Below are 10,985 nucleotides of genomic sequence, written 5' to 3' on the forward strand. Positions count from 1 at the left end.
GAGCAGTGAAGACGTGTGACCCCATAGCTCCTGCATTAAGCTACATCAAAACTATAAATCCACGGATTTAAAAGCGACTAATCAGGCCACGAAGGCCAGCAATAGAACGGGGACATAAAGCGGAACAAAATGATACCCCACAAGCGCCATTACTGGCAGCACTCGCAGATCTGGCGTCCGAGGCCTACTCACATGACGGCCGCTCTCCTGCCGCCACAACCAACTACCTCGGCGACCAGGAGCCCACATCCCCCCCTATGGACCGGCGGGGGTCATCCCGGTCCAATTCCTACAGGGCCACAGGATCCAACAAGCCTCCGTTATAGCTAGCAACCCACAGCCGGAGGCCAAGATGGCGGATGCCGACCAGGCCCTAGGGCTACAACCCGCCCAGACTCAACAACTGCAGCTGACTAACACGGACAACATAGCAGCGGCCTTCGACCGTTTCTGGACGAGATGGCAGGCCTTAACGACACAGCCCCGAACAACAATACAGGCCGCCCAAATGTCCACCAACCTACCTGCACATGGCCCGGCGCTACAACGCACAGCCAAGCCACCAACCAGAGTGCGACAGCAGGGGGCAAAGAGGGCTCAGCCCAGACCTCAAAGCCGCACATCGCTTACCCGACATCATCAGCCCGAGCACCGCCGGGTTCGGAGATCACCTCCCCACAGCACGCTACTAAAAAGGAAACACATCCGACGGACTTATACACGGCCGTCGGCAGAAGTCGCAAGGAAGGCATATCGGCGCATCACCCGCCTATGGCGCTACTCAGCCGTAACCAGCCTCCAGAAGGACTTTGCCTCCACGTTCAATGGCGACTCAGAGTCACTGATCCGCACAACAGCTAGGGGAGCAGGAACGCTGACACGCCGCCGCCGGAATCCCCCCGTCACCCGAGGCACTCACAGGAGTCTGGGAAGCAACGGTGGAGACCACCCACAGCTCTTGACCCGCGGCATTGGAGACCCGAACTGTTACACGCACCTGGACTGTACCCAACACCCGATAGGTATTGGCTGAACTGCTATGGGCACCCGGCAGGCATAACAGCCATCACGCTGCCATGGGGTTAAATGCCTGCCTCCTGCACTGATCCCACATCTCACAGCAAGATGCAACCTAACAATTAACACCTGAAGCCCACCTGCACTCGATCACCTGTAACAATACAATGACAATATAGACATGTGTTACCCTCAGCCTAGCACACACCTAATATTTAATGGGGAGACCTGCCTCCACAATGCAGGGTTAAGCAATGAAGCAAGTGAGAGTCCCCCTTACCTTAGCATTGTGTTTGCAACATGGCAACGCAGTCAGCAACTTCAAGCGCACACGCTCAGCATGTTAATACTGTATGCGACTCCCCCATATATAACAGCTAGACCTAGCCTGTATAAATCAGTTCAAATGTTATCTTATGGTATTCACAGCAACCTTAGCGAGGAAATATTCAGTTGTAACTGTGATGATAAGCCACCTTTTCATCATTATTGTAATGACCTCTAACTATATATAACTCATCAATGTGTTACAGCTAGACCTAGCCTGTATAAAACAGTTCAAATGGTATCTGATGGTCTTCACGGTAACTTTAGCGAGGATATATTCAGTTATAACTGTTATGATAAACTACAATTTAATCTTTACTGTAATGACTTCAAACTATATGTGACTCATCCATGTGTTACAGCTAGACCTAGCCTGTATAAAACAGTTCAAAGGTTATCTGATGGAATTAACAGTAACTTTATCGAGGATATATTTAGTTATAACTGTTCTGATAAACTACAATTTCATCTTTACTGTAATGACTTCAAACTATATGAGACTCATCCATGTGTTTCAGCTAGACCTAACCTGTACCAAGCATTTCGTGTGTTATTTTATGGAAACCACAGTAACTTTAGCGAGGATATATTCAGTTATAACTGTTATGATAAGCTACCTTTTCATCTCTATTTTAACGACTTCTAACTATATGGGACCCACCCATGTGTTACAGCTAGACCTAGCCTGTACCAATCAGTTCATCTGTTATTTTACGGTAATTACAGCAACTCTAGCGAGGACATATTCGGCTATACCTGTTATGATAAGCTACCTTTTCATCTTTATTTTAATAACATTTAACTGTGTGTGACTCACCTATGTGTTGCAGTTAGAACTAGCCTGTACCAATCAGTTCGTATGTTATTTTACGGTAACCACGGTAACTTTAGCGAGGATATATTCAGTTATAACGGTTATAATAACCTACCTTTTCATTTTTATTTCAATGACTTCACTGTTTAGCCAAGCTAATGTTTAGTATAAATATACAAAAATGTTCAATTCCTCTTGCCACTGTTCAACCTAAGTACATTCTTGGACACGCTGTTGTGGCATTTGACACTGTTATGTATAACATGCACAACAAAAATAAAGAATTAAAAAAAAAAAAAAAAAAATACTATTTAGCAGTTTAGCACCCAAAAAATTTCACGTTTTAAAACTGCAATGTGACAGCAGTATATGACACTTCTATTTGACTCTCACATATGAAGTGCACCGCAGGCCGCAAATGTACTATTTAGCAGATTAGCACCCAGAAAATAAGAATGTTTACCACTGCGCTGTAAGCACACTATTAGACGCTTCTATTTGACTCTCAGATATGAAGTGCAGTCCGCAAATGTACTATTTAGCAAATTAGCACCCAGAAAATAAGAATGTTAACCACTGCGCTGTAAGCACACTATTAGACACTTCTATTTGACTCTCAGATATGAAGTGCACCGCAGGCCGCAAATGTACTATTTATCAGATTAGCACCCAGAAAATAAGAATGTGTACCACTGCACTGTAAGCACACTATTAGACGCTTCTATTTGACTCTCAGATATGAAGTGCACCCCACTAAAATACTATTTAGCATTTTAACACCCAAATAATTTTAAGTTTTAAAACTGCAATGTGACAGCAGTATTTGACGCTTCTATTTGACTCTCAGATATGAAGTGCACCCCGGTAATGTACATTTTAGCACCCAAATAATTGTAAGTTTTAAAACTCCATTACTTGCTCGGATTCCACCTTTTAAATTCAATTTCTTATTGTAAGCTCCTCCCGTCGTTTTCAGAACAGTGATATTAGTAGGATGGCTGCTGTAAGCAGGTGTATAATTAATCTTTGTGTGGGTTTGTTTCATGAGACTGCGATGAGGCCAAATAGTATCACTTTGGCCTCTAGGGGAATTGGGATGGACGTGATGGTTTCCATTAGTTTGGCAATTTTTGCCCAGTAGAGTTGGAGAGTAGGGCAGGTCCACCATATATGTGCTAGTGTGACTTGTGGCTGTTTGCATCTCCAACATTGGTCCAGAGTCGTTGGAAAGAATGTGTGAGGGTGAGTATCTTGCTATTAATTTGAAGTTACATAGTTACATAGCTGAAAAAAAGACTTGTGTCCATCAAGTTCAGCCTTCCTCACATATGTTTATGCTGTTGATCCAAAAGTTGCCCTCTTGTATGTTAGTGCCAATAGAAAATGTGTGAATTTGTCTGAATGTATCTGAATATTTTTTTGGGTTATGTCAATGTTGAGGTCTTTTGACCATGCTTGTGCATATGGGTTTCCTGCACAATCCTGATGTAATAGTGTGCTGAAGGTGGATAGTTGCTTGTGGAGTGAGCAATAGGTTTACATTTTTGATTGTGTTCATGTATTGGCAATAAGGTCTTGCTTAGAGTTTAGAAAGTGGATAAGTTGGTTGTATCTAAATGTATGTATGGAGGATGTTGTGTCAGTGTGTACTAAATCTTTTTAGTGGGGTGATTCCTGAGACTGGATGAACAGTTCCTAGTGTGAGACAATGGGATGAGGAGAGAGTTGTAGGCAGCAGGAGACATGCCTGAATTGAATAGCAGGTTCAGAGTCAGTGGATATAGTGATGGTGGGTGTAGGATATTATGTTGGGGTAGTACAAATGCTTTCCCTGACTTATTCCAGGGTATGGTCTGGATGAGGGCATGAAACATAGTCGATGTGATGCAGACCCATTGTTTCATCAAGTTTGGGTTTGAAAAGAGATACGCAACAGAAAAGTTGCTTTTTGATAAATTTCTACATTGGGCAGTCAAAGGACTCTCATATTCTTGGGTCTAGCCAAGACATGGTAAGGCAATCTGTTGTGCTTGGTGGTCCAAATAAAAGAGGTAAATTGTCGACTAACTTCTTCACAAAAAGATTTAGGGAGTAAGATTGGTAGTACTTGTAAGAAGTACAGTAAGCGTGGTGAGAATTTATTTTTAGAATGTTAACCCGATATAGCCAGCCAAATTGTGGCATATTCCAGTTTGTTAGGTCACTGGAAATGTATTGTATCAGAGTGGGAAAATTTAGGTCATATAATTGGGCTAAGGAATGTGGGAGTTATTCTCCCAAATATTTGATGGCTTCCGTGGCCCAGGTGAAGGGAAACTGTTTTATTAGCTTTTGTTCTTCGGAAGCACATTTAGCGTGAGGATCTTACTTTTAGTAAAACTGACTTTAAAGTTAGACAGCTCACTATAAGGCTTGATTTCTTCAATGAGTTGTGGCAAAGTGCTCAAAGGATCTGTGATTACGAAAAGTAAGTTGTCTGCAAATGCTGCAAGTTTATGTTTTCTTGTGCTGCTTTTATCCCTTGTATGTGGGGGTTATCTCTTATACCTTGGAGGAAAGGTTCCATGAATAATATGAATAGAAGTGGAAAAAGGGGGTACCCTGTCTCGTACCATTTCTGATATCCACTAGGTCACATAATTGGCCACTAATTTCTAGTTTAGCTGTTACACCAATTGAGATCAACAGGCTCTGTTTGGTCGATAGTTTGGATAGATAGATTTAGTAGTTAAGTAGTAATATGTTTCTCTTCTCTTCATGGCACAAAGCCAGTTTGATCAGGTTGGACCAGTTAGCATCAATGGACATAGGCGATTAGCTAGTATTTTGGTGAATAACTTGAGGTCTATGTTTATTAGGGCGATAGGGCGGTAACTGCCGCAGTTGGTGGGATCGTTACCTAGTTTAGGCGGCTAGGTAATGTGAGTTTCAGAATTCTTATATATATAATTTCATATATTTATTGATTCTATGTTATTCTATATTCCTGACCTTGGCTTGTTTGTTTGATTTTCCATATCTGTTATCCTGACCATAGTTCTTAATGTTTATGATTATTCTCTCTATCCAGTGTTCAACCCAGCCATTATAAGGACTGGCAATGTGCCCTTCCAATAGATCATGATCTGTTCTCCGCCCATGGGTGTGGTTTGGGAGGGACACTAAGTCCTCCCCCTAAATATTATTATTAGAGCTCCAACGACCTCGTTTGTGTGGGGGTCACGGGGATTTCATTTCCCCCACCCCTTGTATTAGCACCCACCTGCTGACCAAAGGTGTCAGCAGGGAGATGGACATTGATCAGTCGACCCTCATTATTTATTTTAATGTTCCCCACCTGATGCCCATGGGGGTCTGTCTATGTCCCCACACTTTATTTGACAGGCTCCATACCATAGCTGCTCATTCACAAGTTTTAAATATTTAGCAGATAAGCCCCCACCTGAATGATAGGTTTTAAACCTCCATAATAGTAATATAGGGATCATATTGCCCTGTAGGCTTTTTATTGTTTACTCTTTTTTAATTATTTAATGTGGTGGCTGGCTAGTAAGCACATGCCAGCCTCAACATGATTAACCTTCGCAGTGCTGAGGGTTTTTCCCAGCAGGCAAATCGTTCCAATATTTTCAAGCATTAAGTCTGGATTTCAGATGTCTGGCTGAAATCGGTCCAAAATTTGGACATTTTAAAATAGCAAGAACAATGTCCAGAATTTGCAGTCTGAATGGCCCTACACTCACCCGGATGGTTTTGCCTCATTCAGTATTGGTCCATTTAGTGAATAATCCTGTATGTGTCAAGGAAAACATGGTGAATAACCTATGCAAGCAATCAAGTGATTTATTTATTTAGAGAATCATTTTTTAAATTCTTTTTCACCAAGTATTTTTTGTTCATACAAGGAATGCCAAGTCAGAGCTTAATTTCAGAAAATAACTGAAAATTCTTATATGATGTTCATTTTCAAAAACACGAATAGAGAAATCTTCTCACATTACAGAAGTGTGTATTATTGTTTTTGTAAACAGGGATAGAGAACCTTCAATTAAACAAAGCACAAAACCAAGGCAGAAAGTGTGCCCAAGTCTAAAGAATCAGTTTCATGCAGCTTGGAAAGGTCTGGTTTCAACAGTAGTTTCATTCTAAGAATTTATCATTTTAACTCTTTCCTTAAAGGGGCACTGTAGTCACCTGAGCAACTTCAGCTTAATGAGGTTGTTCAGGTGAGAACTATAGCTCCCTGCAGCCTTTCTCATGTAAACACTGTTTTTTCTGAGAAAATACAGTGTTTACATTGAAAGCTAGAAACCAGGGCCGCCATCAGAATTTTTGGGGCCCCTAACACAGCGCAAGGTCTGGGCCCCCCTTCAAGCCCGCCCACAGGGCCCGCCTCCAAATCCCGACCACAGGAACACACAAACTAACAGATTCAAATACTGAAACAGACATACACACATGCATAGGGAGATACTGAAACACACACACACACACATATACATGCAGACATACATACTGACAATCATACATACATACACATACTGCATACTTATATATACATATATAAATACATACTGACATACATTCATACATACATATACTGGCATACATACATACAAATACTGGCATACATACATACACTGGCATACATACATACATACATACATACATACACACTGGCATACATACATACTGGCATACATACATACATAAACACACTGGCATACATACATACACACACTGGTATGCATACATACATACACTGGCTTGCATGCATACATACATACATACACTGGTATACATACATACACATACACTGACATACATACATACACACACTGGCATACATACATACATACATACATACATACACTGGCATACATACATACATGCATACACTGGCATACATATACTGGCATACATACATACATACACTGGCATACATACATACACTGGTATACATACACTGGCATACATACACTGGCATACATACATACACTGGTATACATATATACACTGGCATACATACACTGGCATACATACATGTACACACTAGCATACATACATACACTGGCATACATACATACATACATACACTGGCATACATACATACACTGGCATACATACATACATACATACATACACTGGCATACATACATGCATACACTGGCATACATACACTGGCATGCATACATACATACACTGGCATACCTACATACACTGGCATACATACATATATACACTGGCATACATACATACATTGGCATACATATATACAGACACACTGGCATACATATATACACTGGCATACATACATACATACATACATACATACATACACACACTGGCGTACATACATACACTGGCATACATACATGCATACACTGGCAAACATACATACATACATACATACATACATACACTGGCATACATACATACACTGGCATACATACATACACACACTAGCATACAAACATACAGACACACTGGCATACATACATACACTGGCATACATACACTGGCATACATACATACATACATACACTGGCATACATACATACACTGGCATACATACATACATACATACACTGGCATACCTGCATACACTGGCATACATACATATATAGACTGGCATACATACATACATACATTGGCATACATACATACAGACACACTGGCATACATACATACACTGGCATACATACATACACTTGGACACTGGCATACACTGGCATACATACATACAGACACACTGGCATACATACATACACTGGCATACATACATACATACACACACTGGCATACATACATACACTGGCATACATACATGCATACACTGGCAAACATACATACAGACACACTGGCATACATACATACACTGGCATACATACATACATACATACATACACACACTGGCATACATACATACACTGGCATACATACATGCATACACTGGCAAACATACATACATACACTGGCATACATACATACACTGGCATACATACATACACACACTGTCATACAAACATACACTGGCATACATACATACATACATACATACACTGGCATACATACATACAGACCCACTGGCATACATACATACACTGGCATACATACACTGGCATACATACATTCATACACTGGCATACATACATACGCTGGCAAACATACACTGGCATACATACACTGGCATACATACATACACTGGCATACATACATAAATACATAGACTGGCATACATACATACACTGGTACACTGGCATACATACATACACTGGTATACATATATACACTGGCATACATACACTGGCATACATACATGTACACACTGGCATACATACATACACTGGCATACATACATACATACATACACTGGCATACATACATACACTGGCATACATACATACATACATACATACATACATACACTGGCATACATACATGCATACACTGGCATACATACACTGGCATGCATACATACATACACTGGCATACCTACATACACTGGCATACATACATATATACACTGGCATACATACATACATTGGCATACATATATACAGACACACTGGCATACATACATACACTGGCATACATACATACATACATACATACATACACACACTGGCATACATACATACACTGGCATACATACATGCATACACACATACATACATACATACATACATACACTGGCATACATACATGCATACACTGGCAAACATACATACAGACACACTGGCATACATACATACACTGGCATACATACATACATACATACACACACTGGCATACATACATACACTGGCATACATACATGCATACACTGGCAAACATACATACATACACTGGCATACATACATACACTGGCATACATACATACACACACTGTCATACAAACATACACTGGCATACATACATACATACATACATACATACACTGGCATACCTACATACAGACCCACTGGCATACATACATACACTGGCATACATACACTGGCATACATACATTCATACACTGGCATACATACATACGCTGGCAAACATACACTGGCATACATACACTGGCATACATACATACACTGGCATACATACATAAATACATAGACTGGCATACATACATACACTGGTACACTGGCATACATACATACACTGGTATACATATATACACTGGCATACATACACTGGCATATATGCATACACTGGCATACATACATACATATATACACACACCTCATTTTCAGCCAACCTCCTCTTCCTTACCATTTTGTTGCAGGACAGTGGCTGGGGATGATGTGAGTCGGTTCACTTCCTCCCAGCAGCACTTGCTTTCCGGCTGCATTATTTTATTTTTTTAAAGGGGCTCGGTCACGCTATTACAGCGCTGACCGGGCCCCTGAAGATAATAGGGCCCATTGGGTGGCACTAAATGCTTGGGCCATCTGATGGGCCCCGGTGGCAGTTCCGCTGATACACGCCATAATGGTTGTCACCCCCTGATGGCGGCCCTGCTAGGAACACCTCCAGCTGCAGTCACTCAGAGTGAACCAGAGGGACTTCTAAGTTGATGGAGGCATAATATGCCTCCATCCACTCAGATCTGCTGTGCACGAGCATCCTGTGATTCAGTATCTCCTCCCACTGCATGCAGACACTGAACTTTCCTCATAGAGATTCAATGATTCAATTCATCTCTATGAGGAGATACTGATTGGCCAGGGCTGTGTTTGAATCATGCTGGCTCTGCCCCTGACCTGCCTCCTTGTCAGTCTCAGCTAATCTTATGGGGAAGAACTGTAATTGGATCAGGCTATCACATGTCAGCAGATTGCTTGTTTTTCCTGAGTCTAACAGCATGCAGATTTAAAGCTTCTGGCTTGAATACAGTAAGATTTTTACTATATTTATGGAGGCATGACGGGCCTAGGGGGGCTCAGGGCCGGATTAAGAGCCCAGTGGGCCTGGTGCTGACAATTATGAGGGGCCTAAGTACAGAATCTTATTGACCAAAAACACTAAAACAGACATACCTCTCAAGCTATGTATCTGGTGGAGATGTTGCCAGAAGGAAACTCATAGGATGCAGCTATAAAAAAAAAACTCAGATTCTCTTAAAATATGCTAATCTCTCTGTAAATTATGCTTTCATCTTTCAAGTAAATCCATACTCCCTAACAGCAGTGTCCAGAGAAGCAGTAAGTCAATGGGCGGTGTAAAAGGGCGGGCCAGTGACGCGGATCATGTAACCAGAACTTCCGAAAGGGCCGAACATGCCCAAAAAGGCATAGCATGAATGCATGTCAGGCTGCCTGCCAATCATGCATGCTGGCCAACAGCTTCCTGAGCTTGGCATAAATGCATCTAATGATGCGCTATCTCTATGCTTTCTAAGGACTGTCCCCTAGTATTCGCTGGTCCACTTCTATCCTAACCTTCTTACTAGAAGGAAGAAGCTCCTGGTATACAGTCTGAGACAGAGAAAAGGTGGATGTAGTGAGTGTAGAAGAAAGGGAACATGGCACAGTGTTAGAGAGACCAAAGTCGGCACTACCTTAACTAATTTCATTTCAGTTAGTCCACACAAGATTTGATCCTCTACATCCCTCTTAAGTTTCCATACTTAAGCAAGAGTATGTGCATCCTTTCTTGGAAAAAAATTACAGGCCTTACCAATTTGCATAACTAATTATGTATGCATGACATCACATGATGTAAATCACAAGGAGTTACAGAGAAAATTCTGTGAAATCCTCAAAAAACTACTTAGTTTGATACTGCTGTATAGATGGATTGCTCCCAGTGTCTCCCTGTCTCCCAGTGTCCCGAT

This window comes from Pelobates fuscus, chromosome 2 (assembly GCF_036172605.1).
Source record: "Pelobates fuscus isolate aPelFus1 chromosome 2, aPelFus1.pri, whole genome shotgun sequence".
NCBI classification, from domain to species: Eukaryota; Metazoa; Chordata; class Amphibia; order Anura; family Pelobatidae; genus Pelobates; species Pelobates fuscus.